Genomic DNA, 27,595 nt, shown 5'->3' with positions numbered 1-27,595 from the left:
TGATATGTTAAGTTTCTTATGGTATGTACAGTATTCATTTATGGATGTCCATCATCCATTTCGAATTATATGTTATGAATTACAATATTCGTACAATATGTTATGAATTACAATTCGTACAATATGTTATGAATTACAATTCGTACAATATGTTATGAATTACAATATGTTGTGGCTAACGTTAGCTAGGTGGCTAATTTTAGCTAGGCTAGGAGTTAGGGGTTAAGGTTAGTGATAATGAAACCAGAAACATGTCTGTGAACATCCCAGATGCTAGATGGCACTGTCAGGGGAAACCTCAAGACGGGCTATATTTATAACGTGTTAGAAGTGCTGCTGCTTAGAGTCTGAGGGGTATGATGATGTGAGACTGCTGTGCTGAATTTTTACATGGCTATTGAAAGTGACTGTACCTGAATCCCAAATGACACCCTATTACCTAGATAGTGCACTACTTTTGACCAGAGCCCTAGGGTTCCATTCGTGAGGCAAGTTGTATCTGCAGCATTGGAATCCTCTGGTGCCCACACTGTAATGGAAAACTGTAATTTATACGGTAATTTGGATATTAACAGTAAAATACTCTGACATTTTTTATTGCAGCATACTGTAAGTTATGGCGCATTGTGGGAAAATATTGTGGGCAGGGAAAGAATTGTTGTGTTTCGTGGCATTTTTCAAATGTGAAAAAGGGGGCCCTGGGGAAGAAAGGTTGGGAACCCCTACTCTACAAGTGCAAGTGATATATAACACCAAATATTCATTGATATGCTGTAATGTGTAAACACATTATCTAACAGCCACCCTGCTTGCACCAATCTCTTGTAATTACAGTAAAATACTGTGAAATACAAACCCCCTCCCCTCAATGAATTTCATTCATTCAGATTATGGTGGCATTTACTTTTGTACAGTATAATACAATAAATGTACTTGCTTTGATACCATAACTAGATTATATTACAGTAGATTACAGTAGTATGAAATACAGAGATTTACTTTCAGTGCCTTGCAAAAGTATTCATCCCCCTTGGCGTTTTTCCTATTTTACAACCTGTAATTTAAATGAATTTTTATTTGGATTTCATGTAATGGACATACACAAAATAGTCAAAATTGGTGAAGTGAAATGAAAAAAAAGATGTTGATTCAAAGAATTCTAAAAAATTAATAACGGAAAAGTGGTGCGTGCATATATATTCACCCCCTTTGCTATGAAGCCCCTAAATAACATCAGGTGAAACCAATTACCTTCAGAAGTCACATAATAAGTTAAATAAAGTCCACCTGTGTGCAATCTAAGTGTCACATGATCTCAGTATGTATATACACCTGTTCTGAAAGGCCCCAGTGTCTGCAACTCCACCAAGCAAGGGGCACCACCAAGCAAGCCGCACCATTAAAACCAAGTGGCTCTCCAAACAGGTCAGGGACAAAGTTGTGGAGATGTACAGATCAGGGTTGGGTTATAAAAAAATATCAGAAACTTTGAACATCCCACGGAGCACCATTAAATCCATTATTAAAAAATGGAAAGAATATGGCACCACAACAAACCTGCCAAGAGAGGGCCGCCCACCAAAACTCACGGACCAAGCAAGGAGGGCATTAATCATAGAGGCAACAAAGAGACCAACGATAACCCTGAAGGAGCTGCAAAGCTCCACAGCGGAGATTGGAGTACATGTCCATAGGACCACTATAAGCCGTACACTCCAAAGAGCTGGGCTTTACGGAAGAGTGGCCAGAAAAAAGCAGTTGCTTCAAGAAAGAAATAAGCAAACACATTTTGTGGTTGCCAAAAGGCATGTGGGAGACTCCCCAAACATATGGAAGAAGGTACTCTGATCAGATGAGACTAAAATCGAGGTTTTGTCCATCAAGGAAAACACTATGTCTGGCGCAAACCCAACACTTCTCATCACCCCGAGAACACCATCCCCACAGTGAAGCATGGTGGTGGCAGATTCATGCTGTGGGGATGGTTTTCATCGGCAGGGACTGGGAATCTGGTCAGAATTGAAGGAATGATGGATGGCGCTAAAGACAGGGAAATTCTTGAGGGAAACCTGTTTAAGCCTTCCAGAGATTTGAGACTGGGATGGAGGTTCACATTCCAGCAGGACAATGACCCTAAGCATACTGCTAAAGTAACACTCGAGTGGTTTAAGGGGAAACATTAAAATGTCTTGGAATGGCCTAGTCAAATCCCAGACCTCAATCTAATTGAGAATCTGGTGTATTTATTTTTTATTTTTCATTCACCTTTATTTAACCAGGTAAACCAGTTGAGAACAAGTTCTCATTTACAACTGTGTCACGTACGTTGATGAATGGGTCAGACCAAGGTGCAGTGTGATATGCAAACATGTTTATTTGACTTATAAACACAACGACAAAACAAGAAACGAAACGTGAAGTCCAAGGTACACAAACAACATACCTCACACAAAACAAGATCCCACAACCCACTAGTGCCAATAGGCTGCCTAAGTATGGTCCCCAATCAGAGACAACGAGCGACAGCTGCCTCTGATTGGGAACCACACCGGCCAACATAGAAATAGACATACTAGATTCTACAACAAGAACTAACACAACAAAGAATACACACAGCCTGAATCAACATATAAGCGTCCCCTGAGTCAGGGCGTGACAGTACCCCCCCCCCCCCCAAAGGTGCGGACTCCGACCGCACAGCATAAACATAAGAGGGTAGGGGCCGGGTGGGCATTCCGCCTCGGAGGCGGATCCGGCTCCGGGCGTGACAACCACCGATTCTCCGCCTCCCTGTTGCGCCCCTGGCTTGGTGCGAGGAGCAGGAACAGGCCGGGCCGGGCTGGCGACGCGCACCACTGGCTTGGTGCGAGGGGCAGGAACAGGCCGGGCCGGGCTGGCGACGCGCACCACTGGCTTGGTGCGAAGAACAGGAACAGGCCGGGCCGGGCTGGCGACGCGCACCACTGGCTTGGTGCGAAGAACAGGAACAGGCCGGACCGGGCTGGCGACGCGCACCACTGGCTTGGTGCGAAGAACAGGAACAGGCCGGACCGGGCTGGTGACGCGCACCACTGGCTTGGTGCGAGGGACAGGAACAGGCCGGACCGGGCTGGCGACGCGCACCACTGGCTTGGTGCGAGGGGCAGGAACAGGCCGGGCCGGTGACGCGCACCACTAGCTCGGTGCGAGGGGCAGGAACAGGCCGGGCCGGGCTGATGACGCGCACCACTATCTTGGTGCGAGGGGCAGGAACAGGCCGGACCGGGCTGGCGACGCGCACCACTGGCTTGGTGCGAGGGTCAGGAACAGACGGGCCTGGCTGGCGACGCGCACCACTAGCTTGGTGCGAGGGGCAGGAACAGGCCGGACCGGGCTGGCGACGCGCACCACTGGCTTGGTGCGAGGGACAGGAACAGGCCGGACCGGGCTGGCGACGCGCACCACTTGCTTGGTGAGGGGAGCAGGAACGGGCCGGACCGGACTAGCGACATGCACCACTTTCTTGGTGCGAGGAGCGGGACTGGGTTCCTTTATTAACCCCCGCTCCTTCTGCTGCCTAACCAGCTCCTCTCGCCGTGCCTCTACACTTTTCTTCTCCCTTTTAGCCTCCTGTAGCCTCGTCATCCACCCCGTGTGCCCCCCCCAACATTTTTTATTGGGGTTGCCTCTCGGGTCTCCGTCGTTGGCACGGTTGGCGCCGTTTCACCTCTCCTGCCTGGGCATCTACAGTGGGGAAAAACAGTATTTAGTCAGCCACCAATTGTGCAAGTTCTCCCACTTAAAAAGATGAGAGAGGCCTGTAATTTTCATCCTAGGTACAGGTGTATACAGTTGAAGTCGGAAGTTTACATACACCTTAGCCAAATACATTTAAACTCAGTTTTTCACAATTCCTGACATTTAATCCTAGTAAAAAATCCCTGTCTTAGGTCAGTTAGGATCACCACTTTATTTTAAGAATGTGAAATGTCAGAATAATAGTAGAAAGAATGATTTATTTCAGATTTTATTTATTTCATCACATTCCCAGTGGGTCAGAAGTTTACATACACTCATTTAGTATTTGGTAGCATTGCCTTTCAGTTGTTTAACTTGGCTCAAACGTTTCTGGTAGCCTTCCACAAGCTTCCCACAATAAGTTGGGTGAATTTTGGCCCATTCCTCCTGACAGAGCTGGTGTAACTGAGTCAGGTTTGTAGGCCTCCTTGGTCGCACACGCTTTTTCAGTTCTGCCCACACATTTTCTATAGGATTGAGGTCAGGGCTTTGTGATGGCCACTCCAATACCTTGACTTTGTTCTCCTTAAGCCATTTTGCCACAACTTTGGAAGTATGGTTGGGGTCATTGTCCATTTGGAAGACCCATTTGCGACCAAGCTTTAACTTCCTGACTGATGTCTTGAGATGTTGCTTCAATATATCCACATAATTTTCCTTCCTCATGATGCCATCTATTTTGTGAAGTGCACCAGTCCCTCCTGCAGCAAAGCACCCACACAGCATGATGCTGCCACCCCCGTGCTTCACGGTTGGGATGGTGTTCTTCGGCTTGCAATTTACCCCCTTTTTCCTCCAAACATAACGATGGTCATTATGGTCAAACAGTTCTATTTTTGTTTCATCAAACCAGAGGACATTTCTCCAAAAAGTATGATCTTTGTCCCCATGTGCAGTTGCAAACCATAGTCTGGCTTTTCTATGGTTGTTTTGGAGCAGTGGCTTCTTCCTTGCTGAGCGGCCTTTCAGGTTATGTCGATATAGGACTAGTTTTACTGTTGATATAGATACTTTTGTACATGTTTCCTCCAGCATCTTCACAGGGTCCTTTGCTGTTGTTCTGGGATTGATTTGCACTTTTTGAACCAAAGTACGTTCATCTCTGGGAGACAGAACGCATCTCCTTCCTGAGCTGTATGACAGCTGTGTGGTCCCATGGTGTTTATACTTGTGTACAATTGTTTGTACAGATGAACGTGGTACCTTCAGGCATTTGGAAATTGCTCCCAAGGATGAACCAGACTTGTGGAGGTCTACCATTTTGTTTCTGAGGTCATGGCTGATTTCTTTTGATTTTCCCATGATGTCAAACAAAGAGGCACTGAGTTTGAAGGTATGCCTTGAAATACATTACAGTTACACCTCCAATTGACTCAAATGATGTCAATTAGCCTATCAGAAGCTTCTAAAGCCATGATAACATAATAATAATAATATGCCATTTAGCAGACCCTTTTATCCAAAGCGACTTACAGTCATGCGTGCATACATTTTTGTGTATGGGTGGTCCCGGGGATCTAACCCACTACCTTGGCGTTACAAGCGCCGTGCTCTACCAGCTGAGCTACAGAATTTTCCAAGCTGTTTAAAGGCACAGTCAACTTAGTGTATGGAAACTTCTGACCCACTGGAATTGTGATACAGTGAATTATAAGTGAAATAATCTGTCTGTAAACAATTGTTGGAAAATGTACTTGTGTCATGCACATAGAAGATGTCCTAACCGACTTGCCAAAACTATAGTTTGTTAACAAGAAATTTGTGGAGTGGTTGAAAAACAAGTTTTAATGACTCCAACCTAAGTGTATGTAATCTTCCGACTTCAACTGTATATACTGAGATCATGTGACACTTAGATTGCACACAGGTGGACTTTATTTAACAAATTATGTGACTTCTGAAGGTAATTGGTTGCATCAGATCTTATTTAGGGGCTTCATAGCAAAGGGGGTGAATACATATGCACGCACAACTTTTCCGTTATTTATTTTGTTGAATTTTTTGAAACAAGTAATTTTTTTCATTTCCCTTCACCAATTTTGACTATTTTGTGTATGTCCATTACATGAAATCCTAATGTAATGGATTTACATGGGGCGCCATGCCCACACGAGTGCAATTGTTTTCCTTGTCCCTGCCGGAGACACTGGCAATGAGGGAGTATATCGACGAGGCACTCGTCAAGGGTCTCATCTGCCCCCTCTACCTCACCGCGGGCGCGGGCTTCTTCTTCGTGGGCAAAAAGGACGGTGGGCAGCGGCCGTGCATTGATTACCAGGCGCTCAATGACATCACGGTTAAGAACCGCTACCCACTCCCCCTGACGGCATTCGAGTCATTGCAGGGAGCCCGGGTCTTCACCAAGCTGGACTTACGAAATGTTGCCAATGCGCCTGCGGTGTACATTTACTAGTTAGCTAGCACTGTAGTGGCATCTAATATAGGATACTTGTATCAGCTGTTATAGATTAATTTCATGACGATGAGCTCCTACATGTGCTCCAGTATTAAAGTTGCCCTCCAGTGGCCGCCACATCTGGAACTCCAAGACGGACAGATAGACACACACACACATACACACACAGTGTGAGAGCTGGGTAAAATAGAATAACGCAAAAACAAATGTTGCTATTCATAGGTTGTACCTCCGTCACTGGGTTACATCATGCCATTGTTATGAACGTTCTCAAGCCGCCCACTGGCGCCTTAGTGGTGTGATAAATGGAAGCTAATGGCTGTTTAATCTAAATAACACTATAGTGGCCTGGAAATATGATGGCATTGCTAAAGTAGGCAAATGTTTAGTAGGAAACAACTTTGCCATCATTATCATGTCGTCAAATGGATGGCAACGTTGTCATTAGCTAACAAAGTTAATCAAAAATAGCTATCAATGCTAATGTTAGCTAGCTAGCTAAAATCGGTGGTCTCCCCTAAATCTTAGCTATCTAGCTAGCTAACGTTATACTGCACCTAAAGTCAATCTGATGACATCAAAATGATGAAAATATGTTTTCCTACTAATTATTTGCCTCATTTTGCAATGTCATTGTATTTCCAAGCCACTCTAATGCACTTTTTATGAAATCATGTGTTCATTGACAATGCATTGAATAGAATACTCGATCAGTCGAACATGCTTCTCAGATAGGGGCTTGCTTGTTCCTGAGAATAGCCATTGCTAACTACCATAGTGACCCCTCAGTCGCTAATTTCAGCGCATTATTCATATATTTTGCTTGCTAGTTGTTGGCTGTGCTAGAAATGAAATAATAATTTTGTTTCAGTGCACCTTCCAAATGTGAAATTACAAGACAAAAAGGACACTTAGCTAGCTAAGCTGTTCCTCTATGTCGTCTTTCTTGTTTGTGAAGGTAAGGTAGCTAGCTGGCTAATGTCATTCCCAGAGACTTCCACACAAATGCACACTCCATTGGGGACTTGAATATGAAGTAAACACCTGACTGTGTTATGAGTCACCACATATCCCACTTGGATGCGTTTAAGATTAATTTGTATCCATAAAGCTTCCCATGTCAGCCTAGATCAAGAAGGAGTAATGCTATGTCAAGGAGGTCCAATTGTTTTTTCCGTCTGTAGAGCCTTAGAGAACTCAGAATTCTCTGCAATGTATGTAAAGTATTGACAACACCATCTATATTGCTCAATGACACTAATATTTCCCAATGCCTCAAAAATAAAAGTTGATCAACTCAAGCAAACCGGCCATAATGTCAACCTGTGCATGAGAGGAAGCCAAGCTTGCCGAGTAGCCTATGCTAATGTTTCGGCATAATAAAGCTATTTCTCATAATAACTTGCAACCAGATTATTTCATAATAACAACATCTTTCTCATTATAACGTTAAATAGCTCAGCATCCTTAAGCTATTGGGTGTCAGTCAGAGTTATTTAACAGTATATTTAGTGAATGGGCAAGCTAAGGATGTTGATGTAAGTCATAATATTAGGAAAAGTGTATTTGATGGTTTTCATTTCTGCAGCTAGCTTGGCTGGCTAGCTGTTTCGGTAGCTACTGGCTGGCTAGCTAGCTGAGACCGAAGAGATGAGAGAAAATTTTTCTGACTGAAGCACATATCTTCTGACAGTTACACAGTGCCCCCCCTAACTAGATATTTAACCCTGTTTAAAATGGACAATGTTGAGGTGGTAGAACTGACAATGACATTAATCATAGTGGTCATATAACCTATTCCATTCTACATGTAAACATGCTTGGCTCATGGCAGGTAGCCTAGAGGTTGGAGCGCTGGGCCAGTAACTGAAAGGTCGCTGGTTTGAATACCGAAGCTGAAAAATGTGTCAATGTGTCCATGACCAAGGCAGATAACAACACATTTCACTGCATTTATCCGTTATATGTTCTTTAATCTTTTTGGTATTTCCATATACAGTACCAGTCAAATGTTTGGACACACCTGCTCATTCCAGGGTTTTTCTTTATTTTTACTATTTTTTACATTGTAAAATAATAGTGAAGATGCCAAACTATGAAATAACACATATGGAATCATGTGGTAACCAAAAAAGTGTTAAACAAATCAAAATATATTATAGATTTGAGATTCTTCAAATAGCCACCCTTTGCCTTGATGACAACTTTGCACACTCTTGGCATTCTCTCAACCAGCTTCATGAGGTAGTCACCTGGAATGCATTTCAATTAACAGTTGCGCCTTCTTAAAAGCTAATTTGTGGGATTTCTTTCCTTCTTAATGTGTTTGAGCCAATCAGTTGATAGCCCTATTTGGTAAAATACCAAGTCCATATTATGGCAAGAACAGCTCAAATAAGCAAAGACAGTCCATCATTACTTTAAGGTCAGTCAATACGGAATATGTCAAGAACATTTTTACATTTTAGTCATTTAGCAGACGCTCTTATCCAGAGCAATTTACAGGAGCAATTAGGGTTAAGTACCTTGCTCAAGGGCACATCGACAGATTTTTCACCTAATCGGCTCGGGGATTAGAACCAGCGACCTTTCGGTTACTGGCACAACACTCTTAACCACTAAGCTACCTGCCGCCCCAAGAACTTTTAACGTTTCTTCAAGTGCAGTCACAAAAACCTTCATGCGCTATGATGAAACTGGCTGTCATGAGGACCGCCATAGGAAAGGAAGACCCAGAGTTACCTCTGCTGCAGAGGAAAAGTTCATTAGAGTTACCAGCCTCAGAAATTGCATCCCAAATAAATGCTTCACAGTTCAAGTCACAGATGTCTCAACATCAACTTTTCAGAGGGGCTGTGTGAATTAGGTCTTCATGGTCAAATTGCTGCAAAGAAACCACTACTAAAGGACACCAATAAGAAGAAGAGACCTGCTTGGGCAAAGTAACACGACCAATGGACATTGGATATTTTTGGTTCCAACCACCGTGTCTTTGTGAGACGCAGAGTAGGTGAATGGATGATCTCCGCTGTGTGGTTCCCACCGTAAAGCATGGAGGAGGAGGTGTTATGGTGTGGGGGTGATTTGCTGGTGACACTGTCTGTGATTTATTTAGAATTCAAGGCACACTTAACCAGCATGGCTACCACAGCATTCTACAGCGATACACCATCCCATCAGGTTTGGGCTTAGTGGGATTATTATTTGTCTTTCAACAGGACAATGACCCAACACACCTCCAGGCTGTGTAAGGGCTATTTTACCAAGAAGGAGAGTGATGGAGTAATACATTAGATGACCTGGCCTCCACAATCACAATATTTGAGTCTTGTTGGGGGGGGGGGGGGGGGGGGGAGAGGGCATATCCTATGTTGATTGGCAAAACATTGAAGGGATTGTATAGTGCCCTAATGGACTACAGACATTGACTGTCTCCTAGACTAAAAACAAAGGCTGCATGTACTGCCTATATTTTGAGGGAAACGCACTGTCCATTATTTGATTTGATTAGGGCAGGGCAGGGCAGCACACAAACTGCATTTAGTCCAATAACAATCCATGAAATTATTAGGGTGATAAATAAAAGGCAGTTGCTCCATGACACAAGAGCACGCTCTACTGGGACAAAAAGCTTACAGCACCTGGTATTCCCAGGCGGTCTCCCATACAAGTACTAACCAGGCCCGACCCTGCTTAGCTTCCAAGATCGGATGAGATCGGGCGTATTTTTTTTTATTTATTTTTTTTTATTATCAAAAAATTCAATTTTTTACAATATTTACAGTACAATATTACAAAGAACAATACAGAAGACACTAGCCTAACATAGGCAGGTGAACAATTCACCCCCTATCAAATCAAAGAACCCAAAGAAATAAAAATACAAAAAAAAAACTATTATACAAAAAAAAACAGACATGACTAAGACACAACAAATTCCACCCACAAAATAGGCAGATAAAAGCCGCCCCATATCAAAATAAAAAAATAAAGAAAATATTCAAAATAATTCTTTCAAAAATTATAAGTGATTCCTCCACCATCCACCTTTGCAATCAACCCACACCCCTCAACAAAATGTTCATCAAAATCTTCCATCCCATAATTAAACAACATATCCATGTGTTTACTAAACAGTGATATAAAAATACCCCACACCTTCACCCTCTTCCTGTCAAAAAAACCATAATTCCTCCTACAAAAAATAGCATACCTCACAAAACTCAAAACAATATTCAACAAGCACACATTAACGCCATCACATTTACCAGACACTCCAAATAACACAAGTTCCTCCCACACATACTTTTTCAAGAAATCACCCCCCCAGTTTTTACTTAACATTTCCTTAACTTTACAAAACATATCTTTTAATTCCTCACATTCTATAAACAAATGCATAAGCGTTTCTGGGAAACATCCACATATATCGCATTCCCTTTTTACTTCACAATTAATTTGATGTAACACCACCTTTGTAAATATTCTATTGTGTCTTAACTTAAAATCATTATTTTCACACTCCTTACTATTATATTTTACATTTAAATTTTCCCATATCTTTTTTTCATCCAATTCTGGAAAAACTGTTTTCCAAAATTTTTCAGCAGCCGGCCTTCTATAACATTTTCCTACCATTATTCTATACAATATTTTCACTGGTATAGTAGATAAATGTACTTTCTTCTCACTGCTACCAATGAACAAATTAGGAAATACAAACAGATTTTCTCTTTCAACCTCACTATTTATTAAATCCACCCATGCGCTTGGTATGCTATTCTTTATCTTGTCATACATATTATTCACTGTTCCCCTTCCCACCTCTTCATCCCATTCCTTGATAATATCAAAAATAGCTTCTTCAGGTAAAAACCCTGGAATTACCTCATAGGTATAATCTTTTATTTGTCGTAGACCTGCACTCCTAAATACTTTATTATACAAAACTTGTTCTTTGTTCTTGATTTTCTCATTCAGAAATATAGGTTGATTCATAATCAGGTCAATATGACCACATTCATAATATACATTAGGCAACAACTCTGCCCATGCATTTAGCACCTCTTTATAAAAATCTGGTACCTTTTCAAACATTTTCCTTTTAAGCCCCATCAATAAACCATTATCTCCACATCCACCACTCTCCTCTAAGTACACCTTAAAGAAGTGTTTCCAGCCATAATCTTCACTGTCATACAAATATTTCTTTACTGTTTTTATCCTAATAGCTTTTCTTTTGACATCTAAATCTACAAGTTTTAAACCTCCATCCACATAGTCAGCTATCAATGTTTTCTGAGCTATTCTAACACCTTTACCATCCCATATAAAATTAGACACCACCTTATTTAATTCATTTAGCACCCACTCAGGCATGTCCAGGACTCCCAAAACATACACAAATTTAGATAATACCAAAGCATTTGCAACAATTACTTTACCTTTTAACCTTAATTTTATATTTTTCCAGAAATTTAACGTTAGCTTGACCTTATTAAGGATCCCAGTCCAAGTTATATCTTTTGCCTCTTTCTCCTTTACACCAATGTTTACTCCCAGCACTTTAATAAAATCCCTTGCTATCTTGAATGGAATCTCACACTTATTTGCATCGATATCCCCAACAAACATTATTTCAGTCTTCTCTATATTAACTTTAGCGCCCGATGCCTTACCATATATATCTATGATTCTCATAATGCTTCCAATGCTTCCCATATCTTTCACAGTGCAAGTAGTGTCATCAGCGTACTGATGTACAACACTGATACCACCACCTGGGATTCCGACACCCCTTACCTCTTTATTACTATTTATTAAAGTAGCTAACGGTTCTGTAGAAATACTGTACAACAGAGCTGACAAAGGACAGCCCTGCCTTACTGACCTCTCTACAGGAAAAGTATCTGTTACCACTCCGTTACATTTGACACAACTTTTAGCCCCGCTGTACAACAGGTTGATCCAAGCTACAAACTTTGGCCCAAAACCAAACCTCTCCATAGTCTGTAATAGGAAGCTATGCTCCACTCTATCAAAGGCTTTGTTAAAATCCAAACTTAATACTATACCGCCTTCATTTTTCATTTGATTAACAACATCTCTAATTGTACAAATTACATCTGCAACATCTCTTCCAGGTATACCGTAGGCTTGTGTTGATGCAATAATACTCCCAATCACCTTTTTCATCCTATTCGCTAACACTTTAGTCAATATCTTATAATCGGAATTCAGAAGACTAATAGGCCTATAATTTTCTAACTTGAATCTACTGCCCCTATTCTTGAATAAAATCGTTAACATACCAGTTGACATAGACTCAGGGATTTCCTTATTCTCTTCCATATAATGAAACACCTTCCCTAAAATGGGTGCCAAAATATCTACAAAGACTTTATAGAACTCGTTTGTTAAACCATCCAAACCCGGACTTTTATTGCCTTGAGTGTTAACAATTGCTTCCTTGATTTCCATAATCGAAATCTCTTCATCACACATCATTCTATCTACCTGAGATACTTTGGCACTAATTGTATCCAGCACTTTTTCAACACATACTTTATCTACATCATTCTTTTTGTAAAGATTTCTGTAAAAGGATTCAACTGTATCTAAGATCTCAACAAAATCGTTTACCTTTACACCTTTTTCATTTTCCAACTCTACAATGTAACTCTTAGTTTGTTTTCTTTTTTCAAGCCCCAAAAAAAAGGATGTACATTTCTCTCCCTCCAAAGCGTACTGTGCCCTACTCCTAACAATAGCACCCAAACATTTCTTTTTTTCATAACGACCCAGCTCTGCATGGATTTTCAAATAATTCACAACATCATAGTCCGGATCAGTATCAGCCTTTTCAAGTTCATGCAACATCCTATTTCTAAGCATTGTTTCTTTCTGCTTATCTAACCGGTTGTGATTTCTAGCATACCTAATACTCCTGTTTTTTACTTTTCCTTTCACTTCCTCCCACCATAAACACACATTCTCTTTTAACAGTACATTAGACATTTCATCATTAATACATTCAACAATTTCATTTCTATATCCTTCCTCCTTTAACAGACTGGCATTTAAACACCAGACACCTCCCCCTCTCCTCTCCACACCAAAACCCATTTGAAATGACATTACTGCGTGATCACTATATGCTGTAAAGTTATATGACATCTTCTTAACATGCTGCACCAATTCTTGTTTTGCTAGACATAAATCAATTCTGCTTTGTTTTAATTCCTTTAGCACCACCTGCCTTCTAGAAAACACTCTTCTGTTTGGATTTTCAGCCCTCCATATATCTACTAGATTCTCCTCATTCATAAGTTTCCATAATGCATTTCTAGAAGAGTCATATCTGAATCTAGCACAACTAGAGGCATCCATTCTACTACACCTCACATTAAAGTCTCCTATCAATATACAGTTTTCTGAGCACAGTGTTTTTAAGTTGTGAAACATTTCTCTCCTTTCAGATTCAATGTTTGAAGCATAAACATTGATTAAACGAAAAACTACATTTTGCACTTCAAATTCAATTACAATAAGTCTGCCATCATTGTCAGCATATATTTGTTTTACATTTTGAACCACATCGTTTTTTATCAAAATAGCCACACCACATGTTTTATCACTTCCATGACTACAAAAAATTAAATCAGACCATTTACTCTTAATCTCCTGTATTTTGGAATCTGTCCAATTGGTCTCTTGAAAACACAACATGTCTGCCTTAACAGACACTAAAACCTGCTCAAATTTGCTCATGTTTCTCAAACTGTTACCATTTAGGGATGCGACTGTAATCATTAGTAATGTGTGCAGAGGTATAATCAGAGCAAAACAAGTCCTTTCAAAACCTACTTTTTCTTTTTTCCAAATCCCATCATCTCCCTAGTTTTCGACAATGACCTCTTATTTTTTGCAAACAACTGATGATCCTCACTATCTATTTCATCCTCCGTCTCCTGATTTGGAGCGGCAGGGAAGCCTTTTGAAAAGTGCGCTTTAACAGTGCCAGTGACTTCAGTGGACCCAGCTCGCTCTTTGGTGTCATTTTTACACACGCTTGAAACTGGCTCAGGCACCTGAGAAGCACCTTGCACCATCTCTACCTGTGTATGTATTTCACCCATCATGTGCTGCTGTTCCACCTTGTCAGCAGCAGAGACCAAAACTGCGTCACGTGTTTTGCCAGAAGACATTACAGGCTCTTCAGGCATATCTGCCACTGTCTCTGAAGTCACACTCCCCATGTCACTCTCTTTTTCTCCTTCCATAAACACACTCCCCTCCTCTTCCTCAGAAGTGAGGTCCATTGTTTGCAAAAGTAAGTGATCTTTTCCCTTCTTACAGCTACATCTAACTTTCGGTCTGTCACACATTTCACACACATTACCTATGTTCAAACATTCTCTGGCATAATGCCCTTGTTCACTACATTTATGGCAAGTGAATTCTGGACATTCCTTAAGTATGTGCCCCGGCTGAATACATAGTCTACATACCTTCACTTGATTGTCATGGATTACACGAAAATATTCAAATCCCTCGACAGTGTTAAATTTGGTAGAATATGGCAAGGATTGCACATTGTCTGTGAACTTCACCTTGCAAAATCTCGTCCCGTCCACAATGTCTGTTCCTGGCCACATCCTCCTCTTGATTGGCGTGGTCGCCTTCACTTTCCAGCCTCTTAGTTTCTCATATATCTCCCCATCTGTAATGTATGCAGGCAAGTTCAAAAAGGACACCACAAGCTCATCGTTCCCTAGCTCTTTAGCCATGATTTGACAGTTCTTTATCTTTAGCCCGTCCATTAGTCTTTCTTTTCCCTTTACATGAGACATTGTTATTTCATACTTATTTCCGTCTCTCATTCTACATCCAAGTATTGTTCCACAAACTTCCCTTATTCCTCTCAGCAATTCCATCGTTGTTATTTTCCCTTCTCCAATTATTTCCACGTTCACCGTCAGTTCCTTCTCATACTTTCTTTTCTTCAGTTCTTCATTTGAAATTCTGATTTCACTGTTGTCCTTTCTCGTCGTCGTTTGTATTCTTGATGTTGACGCCATGTTGTCCATCCGGTTATTTTAATCAATATCCCCCAAACAGCTCACGCCGATGGGGGATAATAACAAAAAAGTTTCAAAGAAAATCAACTACAATCACACACAAACTTTCAAACTTATAAATCAAAAAAACCTCCAAACAAACGATATCCTCTCTCAAGCACTCAGACACCTGCCGCTCATCCACTTCCTGAAATTCCAAAAAGGGGCGTATTCAGGCTGGTATGGCCGTAAGCGCAGGAACAACTCTTGGTACACTATATAAAGTCAATGTGTCACTCACTCTGAAAGGGACACAGAAACGTATCCACTTTGTGACTCAAACTGAAGAAGCTCAACCCTTGCTTACATTTCCAATATATATATATATTGTATGGGGCGGCAGGTAGCTTAGTGGGTAAGAGCGTTGTGCCAGTAACCGAAAGGTCGCTGGTTCTAATCCCCGAGCCGACTAGGTGAAAAATCTGTCGATGTGCCCTTGAGCAAGGCACTTAACCCTAATTGCTTCTGTAAGTCGCTCTGGATAAGAGCGTCTGCTAAATGACTAAAATGTAAATGTATATATATATATATATATATTTGAGTCTTGTTGGGGGGGGGGAAGAGGGCATATCCTATGTTGATTTATGACAAGTTCATTGACTAGGGCCCTATAAAATAGGCGTTGCGGACCGAATCACGGAATCCAGACATTAAACCGAAATTCAACAATATTCAAACATTTATTGAACTTAGTAAGAAATCAACTAAATCTATTCAACTTGTTAGAAAACGCATTCATTTGCCCAAGTCAATCATAAGACATGAACAAAATGCATCAGTGATTCGTATTTCCATGAACTTTCTGAAACGGCACAGGAATGCACCTGTCTGTGTGCATGTGTGCGGTGCGCGCGTATGTCTACACTTTGTGTAGCCGTTAGCGATGATGCTAATGATAACCTTCTTCTGGTAGGGAAGGAATGGCTTTCCCCAAAACCTTCGCAAGTAAATGTTAACTACAAAGTAGCCTATGCCTGCCTGGCAGAATTATACCGTGATCATTTGCATCACTCCAGTTGCCATTTGTTCTACAGCAACACCGCTTAACCAAACAAAGGTCTCTTCCTGGTGCATGCTTGCATTTAAGGGTAACTACACCCCAACATCTAAATGTCTTACATTTTTCCCAGACCTCACAAATGGTCACCTGATAGGGTTTAAACATTGTTGTGGACATAGAACATCCAATTGTGCTGTTTTGCTATAAAAAAGGTGTACTTTTTAGAGCGAAAACCTGCCAAAACAGGGACAAACGGTCAACGGGGAAATCTAAACGGAGAAAAGGGAACTTGGGAATTAACGGAATCAGGCAAAACATTGAAGGGATTGTATAGTGCCCTAATGGACTACAGACATTGACTGTCTCCTAGACTAAAAACAAAGGCTGCATGTACTGCCTATATTTTGAGGGAAACGCACTGTCCATTATTTGATTTGATTTGATCAGGGCAGGGCAGCACACAAACTGCATTTAGTCCAATAACAATCCATGATATTATTAGGGTGATAAATAAAAAGCAGTTGCTCCATGACACAAGAGCACGCTCTACTGGGACAAAAAGCTTACAGCACCTGGTATTCCCAGGCGGTCTCCCATCCAAGTACTAACCAGGCCCTACCCTGCTTAGCTTCCGAGATCGGACGAGATCGGGCGTATTCAGGCTGGTATGGCCGTAAGTGAGGGAACAACTCTTGGTACACTATATAAAGTCAATGTGTCACTCACTCTGAAAGGGACACAGAAACGTATCCACTTTGTGACACAAACTGAAGAAGCTCAACCCCTGCTTACATTTCCAATATATATATATATATATTTGAGTCTTGTTGGGGGGGGGGGGGAGAGGGCATATCCTATGTTGATTTATGACAAGTTCATTGACTAGGGCCCTATAAAATAGGCGTTGCGGACCGAATCACGGAATCCAGACATTAAACCGAAATTCAACAATATTCAAACATTTATTGAACTTAGTAAGAAATCAACTAAATCTATTCAACTTGTTAGAAAACGCATTCATTTGCCCAAGTCAATCATAAGACATGAACAAAATGCATCAGTGATTCGTATTTCCATGAACTTTCTGAAACGGCACAGGAATGCCCCTGTCTGTGTGCATGTGTGCGGTGCGCGCGTATGTCTACACTTTGTGTAGCCGTTAGCGATGATGCTAATGATAACCTTCTTCTGGTAGGGAAGGAATGGCTTTCCCCAAAACCTTCGCAAGTAAATGTTAACTACAAAGTAGCCTATGCCTGCCTGGCAGAATTATACCGTGATCATTTGCATCACTCCAGTTGCCATTTGTTCTACAGCAACACCGCTTAACCAAACAAAGGTCTCTTCCTGGTGCATGCTTGCATTTAAGGGTAACTACACCCCAACATCTAAATGTCTTACATTTTTCCCAGACCTCACAAATGGTCACCTGATAGGGTTTAAACATTGTTGTGGACATAGAACATCCAATTGTGCTGTTTTGCTATTAAAAAGGTGTACTTTTGAGAGCGAAAACCTGCCAAAACAGGGACAAACGGTCAACGGGGAAATCTAAACGGAGAAAAGGGAACTTGGGAATTAACGGAATCAGGCAAAACATTGAAGGGATTGTATAGTGCCCTAATGGACTACAGACATTGACTGTCTCCTAGACTAAAAACAAAGGCTGCATGTACTGCCTATATTTTGAGGGAAACGCACTGTCCATTATTTGATTTGATTAGGGCAGGGCAGGGCAGCACACAAACTGCATTTAGTCCAATAACAATCCATGATATTATTAGGGTGATAAATAAAAGGCAGTTGCTCCATGACACAAGAGCAAGCTCTACTGGGACAAAAAGCTTACAGCACCTGGTATTCCCAGGCGGTCTCCCATACAAGTACTAACCAGGCCCGACCCTGCTTAGCTTCCAAGATCGGATGAGATCGGGCGTATTCAGGCTGGTATGGCCGTAAGCGCGGGAACAACTCTTGGTACACTATATAAAGTCAATGTGTCACTCACTCTGAAAGGGACACAGAAACGTATCCACTTTGTGACTCAAACTGAAGAAGCTCAACCCTTGCTTACATTTCCAATATATATATATATTGTATGGGGCGGCAGGTAGCTTAGTGGGTAAGAGCGTTGTGCCAGTAACCGAAAGGTCGCTGGTTCTAATCCCCGAGCAGACTAGGTGAAAAATCTGTCGATGTGCCCTTGAGAAAGGCACTTAACCCTAATTGCTTCTGTAAGTCGCTCTGGATAAGAGCGTCTGCTAAATGACTAAAATGTAAATGTATATATATATATATATATTTGAGTCTTGTTGGGGGGGGGGAAGAGGGCATATCCTATGTTGATTTATGACAAGTTCATTGACTAGGGCCCTATAAAATAGGCGTTGCGGACCGAATCACGGAATCCAGACATTAAACCGAAATTCAACAATATTCAAACATTTATTGAACTTAGTAAGAAATCAACTAAATCTATTCAACTTGTTAGAAAACGCATTCATTTGCCCAAGTCAATCATAAGACATGAACAAAATGCATCAGTGATTCGTATTTCCATGAACTTTCTGAAACGGCACAGGAATGCCCCTGTCTGTGTGCATGTGTGCGGTGCGCGCGTATGTCTACACTTTGTGTAGCCGTTAGCGATGATGCTAATGATAACCTTCTTCTGGTAGGGAAGGAATGGCTTTCCCCAAAACCTTCGCAAGTAAATGTTAACTACAAAGTAGCCTATGCCTGCCTGGCAGAATTATACCGTGATCATTTGCATCACTCCAGTTGCCATTTGTTCTACAGCAACACCGCTTAACCAAACAAAGGTCTCTTCCTGGTGCATGCTTGCATTTAAGGGTAACTACACCCCAACATCTAAATGTCTTACATTTTTCCCAGACCTCACAAATGGTCACCTGATAGGGTTTAAACATTGTTGTGGACATAGAACATCCAATTGTGCTGTTTTGCTATTAAAAAGGTGTACTTTTGAGAGCGAAAACCTGCCAAAACAGGGACAAACGGTCAACGGGGAAATCTAAACGGAGAAAAGGGAACTTGGGAATTAACGGAATCAGGCAAAACATTGAAGGGATTGTATAGTGCCCTAATGGACTACAGACATTGACTGTCTCCTAGACTAAAAACAAAGGCTGCATGTACTGCCTATATTTTGAGGGAAACGCACTGTCCATTATTTGATTTGATTTGATCAGGGCAGGGCAGCACACAAACTGCATTTAGTCCAATAACAATCCATGATATTATTAGGGTGATAAATAAAAAGCAGTTGCTCCATGACACAAGAGCACGCTCTACTGGGACAAAAAGCTTACAGCACCTGGTATTCCCAGGCGGTCTCCCATCCAAGTACTAACCAGGCCCTACCCTGCTTAGCTTCCGAGATCGGACGAGATCGGGCGTATTCAGGCTGGTATGGCCGTAAGTGAGGGAACAACTCTTGGTACACTATATAAAGTCAATGTGTCACTCACTCTGAAAGGGACACAGAAACGTATCCACTTTGTGACACAAACTGAAGAAGCTCAACCCCTGCTTACATTTCCAATATATATATATATATATTTGAGTCTTGTTGGGGGGGGGGGGGAGAGGGCATATCCTATGTTGATTTATGACAAGTTCATTGACTAGGGCCCTATAAAATAGGCGTTGCGGACCGAATCACGGAATCCAGACATTAAACCGAAATTCAACAATATTCAAACATTTATTGAACTTAGTAAGAAATCAACTAAATCTATTCAACTTGTTAGAAAACGCATTCATTTGCCCAAGTCAATCATAAGACATGAACAAAATGCATCAGTGATTCGTATTTCCATGAACTTTCTGAAACGGCACAGGAATGCCCCTGTCTGTGTGCATGTGTGCGGTGCGCGCGTATGTCTACACTTTGTGTAGCCGTTAGCGATGATGCTAATGATAACCTTCTTCTGGTAGGGAAGGAATGGCTTTCCCCAAAACCTTCGCAAGTAAATGTTAACTACAAATTAGCCTATGCCTGCCTGGCAGAATTATACCGTGATCATTTGCATCACTCCAGTTGCCATTTGTTCTACAGCAACACCGCTTAACCAAACAAAGGTCTCTTCCTGGTGCATGCTTGCATTTAAGGGTAACTACACCCCAACATCTAAATGTCTTACATTTTTCCCAGACCTCACAAATGGTCACCTGATAGGGTTTAAACATTGTTGTGGACATAGAACATCCAATTGTGCTGTTTTGCTATTAAAAAGGTGTACTTTTGAGAGCGAAAACCTGCCAAAACAGGGACAAACGGTCAACGGGGAAATCTAAACGGAGAAAAGGGAACTTGGGAATTAACGGAATCAGGCAAAACATTGAAGGGATTGTATAGTGCCCTAATGGACTACAGACATTGACTGTCTCCTAGACTAAAAACAAAGGCTGCATGTACTGCCTATATTTTGAGGGAAACGCACTGTCCATTATTTGATTTGATTAGGGCAGGGCAGGGCAGCACACAAACTGCATTTAGTCCAATAACAATCCATGATATTATTAGGGTGATAAATAAAAGGCAGTTGCTCCATGACACAAGAGCAAGCTCTACTGGGACAAAAAGCTTACAGCACCTGGTATTCCCAGGCGGTCTCCCATACAAGTACTAACCAGGCCCGACCCTGCTTAGCTTCCAAGATCGGATGAGATCGGGCGTATTCAGGCTGGTATGGCCGTAAGCGCGGGAACAACTCTTGGTACACTATATAAAGTCAATGTGTCACTCACTCTGAAAGGGACACAGAAACGTATCCACTTTGTGACTCAAACTGAAGAAGCTCAACCCTTGCTTACATTTCCAATATATATATATATTGTATGGGGCGGCAGGTAGCTTAGTGGGTAAGAGCGTTGTGCCAGTAACCGAAAGGTCGCTGGTTCTAATCCCCGAGCCGACTAGGTGAAAAATCTGTCGATGTGCCCTTGAGCAAGGCACTTAACCCTAATTGCTTCTGTAAGTCGCTCTGGATAAGAGCGTCTGCTAAATGACTAAAATGTAAATGTATATATATATTTGAGTCTTGTTGGGGGGGGGGAAGAGGGCATATCCTATGTTGATTTATGACAAGTTCATTGACTAGGGCCCTATAAAATAGGCGTTGCGGACCGAATCACGGAATCCAGACATTAAACCGAAATTCAACAATATTCAAACATTTATTGAACTTAGTAAGAAATCAACTAAATCTATTCAACTTGTTAGAAAACGCATTCATTTGCCCAAGTCAATCATAAGACATGAACAAAATGCATCAGTGATTCGTATTTCCATGAACTTTCTGAAACGGCACAGGAATGCCCCTGTCTGTGTGCATGTGTGCGGTGCGCGCGTATGTCTACACTTTGTGTAGCCGTTAGCGATGATGCTAATGATAACCTTCTTCTGGTAGGGAAGGAATGGCTTTCCCCAAAACCTTCGCAAGTAAATGTTAACTACAAAGTAGCCTATGCCTGCCTGGCAGAATTATACCGTGATCATTTGCATCACTCCAGTTGCCATTTGTTCTACAGCAACACCGCTTAACCAAACAAAGGTCTCTTCCTGGTGCATGCTTGCATTTAAGGGTAACTACACCCCAACATCTAAATGTCTTACATTTTTCCCAGACCTCACAAATGGTCACCTGATAGGGTTTAAACATTGTTGTGGACATAGAACATCCAATTGTGCTGTTTTGCTATTAAAAAGGTGTACTTTTGAGAGCGAAAACCTGCCAAAACAGGGACAAACGGTCAACGGGGAAATCTAAACGGAGAAAAGGGAACTTGGGAATTAACGGAATCAGGCAAAACATTGAAGGGATTGTATAGTGCCCTAATGGACTACAGACATTGACTGTCTCCTAGACTAAAAACAAAGGCTGCATGTACTGCCTATATTTTGAGGGAAACGCACTGTCCATTATTTGATTTGATTTGATCAGGGCAGGGCAGCACACAAACTGCATTTAGTCCAATAACAATCCATGATATTATTAGGGTGATAAATAAAAAGCAGTTGCTCCATGACACAAGAGCACGCTCTACTGGGACAAAAAGCTTACAGCACCTGGTATTCCCAGGCGGTCTCCCATCCAAGTACTAACCAGGCCCTACCCTGCTTAGCTTCCGAGATCGGACGAGATCGGGCGTATTCAGGCTGGTATGGCCGTAAGTGAGGGAACAACTCTTGGTACACTATATAAAGTCAATGTGTCACTCACTCTGAAAGGGACACAGAAACGTATCCACTTTGTGACACAAACTGAAGAAGCTCAACCCCTGCTTACATTTCCAATATATATATATATATATTTGAGTCTTGTTGGGGGGGGGGGGAGAGGGCATATCCTATGTTGATTTATGACAAGTTCATTGACTAGGGCCCTATAAAATAGGCGTTGCGGACCGAATCACGGAATCCAGACATTAAACCGAAATTCAACAATATTCAAACATTTATTGAACTTAGTAAGAAATCAACTAAATCTATTCAACTTGTTAGAAAACGCATTCATTTGCCCAAGTCAATCATAAGACATGAACAAAATGCATCAGTGATTCGTATTTCCATGAACTTTCTGAAACGGCACAGGAATGCCCCTGTCTGTGTGCATGTGTGCGGTGCGCGCGTATGTCTACACTTTGTGTAGCCGTTAGCGATGATGCTAATGATAACCTTCTTCTGGTAGGGAAGGAATGGCTTTCCCCAAAACCTTCGCAAGTAAATGTTAACTACAAAGTAGCCTATGCCTGCCTGGCAGAATTATACCGTGATCATTTGCATCACTCCAGTTGCCATTTGTTCTACAGCAACACCGCTTAACCAAACAAAGGTCTCTTCCTGGTGCATGCTTGCATTTAAGGGTAACTACACCCCAACATCTAAATGTCTTACATTTTTCCCAGACCTCACAAATGGTCACCTGATAGGGTTTAAACATTGTTGTGGACATAGAACATCCAATTGTGCTGTTTTGCTATTAAAAAGGTGTACTTTTGAGAGCGAAAACCTGCCAAAACAGGGACAAACGGTCAACGGGGAAATCTAAACGGAGAAAAGGGAACTTGGGAATTAACGGAATCAGGCAAAACATTGAAGGGATTGTATAGTGCCCTAATGGACTACAGACATTGACTGTCTCCTAGACTAAAAACAAAGGCTGCATGTACTGCCTATATTTTGAGGGAAACGCACTGTCCATTATTTGATTTGATTAGGGCAGGGCAGGGCAGCACACAAACTGCATTTAGTCCAATAACAATCCATGATATTATTAGGGTGATAAATAAAAGGCAGTTGCTCCATGACACAAGAGCAAGCTCTACTGGGACAAAAAGCTTACAGCACCTGGTATTCCCAGGCGGTCTCCCATACAAGTACTAACCAGGCCCGACCCTGCTTAGCTTCCAAGATCGGATGAGATCGGGCGTATTCAGGCTGGTATGGCCGTAAGCGCGGGAACAACTCTTGGTACACTATATAAAGTCAATGTGTCACTCACTCTGAAAGGGACACAGAAACGTATCCACTTTGTGACTCAAACTGAAGAAGCTCAACCCTTGCTTACATTTCCAATATATATATATATTGTATGGGGCGGCAGGTAGCTTAGTGGGTAAGAGCGTTGTGCCAGTAACCGAAAGGTCGCTGGTTCTAATCCCCGAGCCGACTAGGTGAAAAATCTGTCGATGTGCCCTTGAGCAAGGCACTTAACCCTAATTGCTTCTGTAAGTCGCTCTGGATAAGAGCGTCTGCTAAATGACTAAAATGTAAATGTATATATATATATATATATTTGAGTCTTGTTGGGGGGGGGGAAGAGGGCATATCCTATGTTGATTTATGACAAGTTCATTGACTAGGGCCCTATAAAATAGGCGTTGCGGACCGAATCACGGAATCCAGACATTAAACCGAAATTCAACAATATTCAAACATTTATTGAACTTAGTAAGAAATCAACTAAATCTATTCAACTTGTTAGAAAACGCATTCATTTGCCCAAGTCAATCATAAGACATGAACAAAATGCATCAGTGATTCGTATTTCCATGAACTTTCTGAAACGGCACAGGAATGCCCCTGTCTGTGTGCATGTGTGCGGTGCGCGCGTATGTCTACACTTTGTGTAGCCGTTAGCGATGATGCTAATGATAACCTTCTTCTGGTAGGGAAGGAATGGCTTTCCCCAAAACCTTCGCAAGTAAATGTTAACTACAAAGTAGCCTATGCCTGCCTGGCAGAATTATACCGTGATCATTTGCATCACTCCAGTTGCCATTTGTTCTACAGCAACACCGCTTAACCAAACAAAGGTCTCTTCCTGGTGCATGCTTGCATTTAAGGGTAACTACACCCCAACATCTAAATGTCTTACATTTTTCCCAGACCTCACAAATGGTCACCTGATAGGGTTTAAACATTGTTGTGGACATAGAACATCCAATTGTGCTGTTTTGCTATTAAAAAGGTGTACTTTTGAGAGCGAAAACCTGCCAAAACAGGGACAAACGGTCAACGGGGAAATCTAAACGGAGAAAAGGGAACTTGGGAATTAACGGAATCAGGCAAAACATTGAAGGGATTGTATAGTGCCCTAATGGACTACAGACATTGACTGTCTCCTAGACTAAAAACAAAGGCTGCATGTACTGCCTATATTTTGAGGGAAACGCACTGTCCATTATTTGATTTGATTTGATCAGGGCAGGGCAGCACACAAACTGCATTTAGTCCAATAACAATCCATGATATTATTAGGGTGATAAATAAAAAGCAGTTGCTCCATGACACAAGAGCACGCTCTACTGGGACAAAAAGCTTACAGCACCTGGTATTCCCAGGCGGTCTCCCATCCAAGTACTAACCAGGCCCTACCCTGCTTAGCTTCCGAGATCGGACGAGATCGGGCGTATTCAGGCTGGTATGGCCGTAAGTGAGGGAACAACTCTTGGTACACTATATAAAGTCAATGTGTCACTCACTCTGAAAGGGACACAGAAACGTATCCACTTTGTGACACAAACTGAAGAAGCTCAACCCCTGCTTACATTTCCAATATATATATATATATATTTGAGTCTTGTTGGGGGGGGGGGGGGAGAGGGCATATCCTATGTTGATTTATGACAAGTTCATTGACTAGGGCCCTATAAAATAGGCGTTGCGGACCGAATCACGGAATCCAGACATTAAACCGAAATTCAACAATATTCAAACATTTATTGAACTTAGTAAGAAATCAACTAAATCTATTCAACTTGTTAGAAAACGCATTCATTTGCCCAAGTCAATCATAAGACATGAACAAAATGCATCAGTGATTCGTATTTCCATGAACTTTCTGAAACGGCACAGGAATGCCCCTGTCTGTGTGCATGTGTGCGGTGCGCGCGTATGTCTACACTTTGTGTAGCCGTTAGCGATGATGCTAATGATAACCTTCTTCTGGTAGGGAAGGAATGGCTTTCCCCAAAACCTTCGCAAGTAAATGTTAACTACAAAGTAGCCTATGCCTGCCTGGCAGAATTATACCGTGATCATTTGCATCACTCCAGTTGCCATTTGTTCTACAGCAACACCGCTTAACCAAACAAAGGTCTCTTCCTGGTGCATGCTTGCATTTAAGGGTAACTACACCCCAACATCTAAATGTCTTACATTTTTCCCAGACCTCACAAATGGTCACCTGATAGGGTTTAAACATTGTTGTGGACATAGAACATCCAATTGTGCTGTTTTGCTATAAAAAAGGTGTACTTTTTAGAGCGAAAACCTGCCAAAACAGGGACAAACGGTCAACGGGGAAATCTAAACGGAGAAAAGGGAACTTGGGAATTAACGGAATCAGGCAAAACATTGAAGGGATTGTATAGTGCCCTAATGGACTACAGACATTGACTGTCTCCTAGACTAAAAACAAAGGCTGCATGTACTGCCTATATTTTGAGGGAAACGCACTGTCCATTATTTGATTTGATTTGATCAGGGCAGGGCAGCACACAAACTGCATTTAGTCCAATAACAATCCATGATATTATTAGGGTGATAAATAAAAAGCAGTTGCTCCATGACACAAGAGCACGCTCTACTGGGACAAAAAGCTTACAGCACCTGGTATTCCCAGGCGGTCTCCCATCCAAGTACTAACCAGGCCCCACCCTGCTTAGCTTCCGAGATCGGACGACATCGGGCGTATTCAGGCTGGTATGGCCGTAAGTGAGGGAACAACTCTTGGTACACTATATAAAGTCAATGTGTCACTCACTCTGAAAGGGACACAGAAACGTATCCACTTTGTGACACAAACTGAAGAAGCTCAACCCCTGCTTACATTTCCAATATATATATATATATATTTGAGTCTTGTTGGGGGGGGGGGGAGAGGGCATATCCTATGTTGATTTATGACAAGTTCATTGACTAGGGCCCTATAAAATAGGCGTTGCGGACCGAATCACGGAATCCAGACATTAAACCGAAATTCAACAATATTCAAACATTTATTGAACTTAGTAAGAAATCAACTAAATCTATTCAACTTGTTAGAAAACGCATTCATTTGCCCAAGTCAATCATAAGACATGAACAAAATGCATCAGTGATTCGTATTTCCATGAACTTTCTGAAACGGCACAGGAATGCCCCTGTCTGTGTGCATGTGTGCGGTGCGCGCGTATGTCTACACTTTGTGTAGCCGTTAGCGATGATGCTAATGATAACCTTCTTCTGGTAGGGAAGGAATGGCTTTCCCCAAAACCTTCGCAAGTAAATGTTAACTACAAAGTAGCCTATGCCTGCCTGGCAGAATTATACCGTGATCATTTGCATCACTCCAGTTGCCATTTGTTCTACAGCAACACCGCTTAACCAAACAAAGGTCTCTTCCTGGTGCATGCTTGCATTTAAGGGTAACTACACCCCAACATCTAAATGTCTTACATTTTTCCCAGACCTCACAAATGGTCACCTGATAGGGTTTAAACATTGTTGTGGACATAGAACATCCAATTGTGCTGTTTTGCTATTAAAAAGGTGTACTTTTGAGAGTGAAAACGTGCCAAAACAGGGACAAACGGTCAACGGGGAAATCTAAACGGAGAAAAGGGAACTTGGGAATTAACGGAATCAGGCAAAACATTGAAGGGATTGTATAGTGCCCTAATGGACTACAGACATTGACTGTCTCCTAGACTAAAAACAAAGGCTGCATGTACTGCCTATATTTTGAGGGAAACGCACTGTCCATTATTTGA

This window comes from Coregonus lavaretus (assembly GCF_964263955.1).
Source record: "Coregonus lavaretus genome assembly, chromosome: 4".
Lineage (NCBI taxonomy): Eukaryota > Metazoa > Chordata > Actinopteri > Salmoniformes > Salmonidae > Coregonus > Coregonus lavaretus.
Note: the sequence above shows the minus strand (reverse complement) of the source record.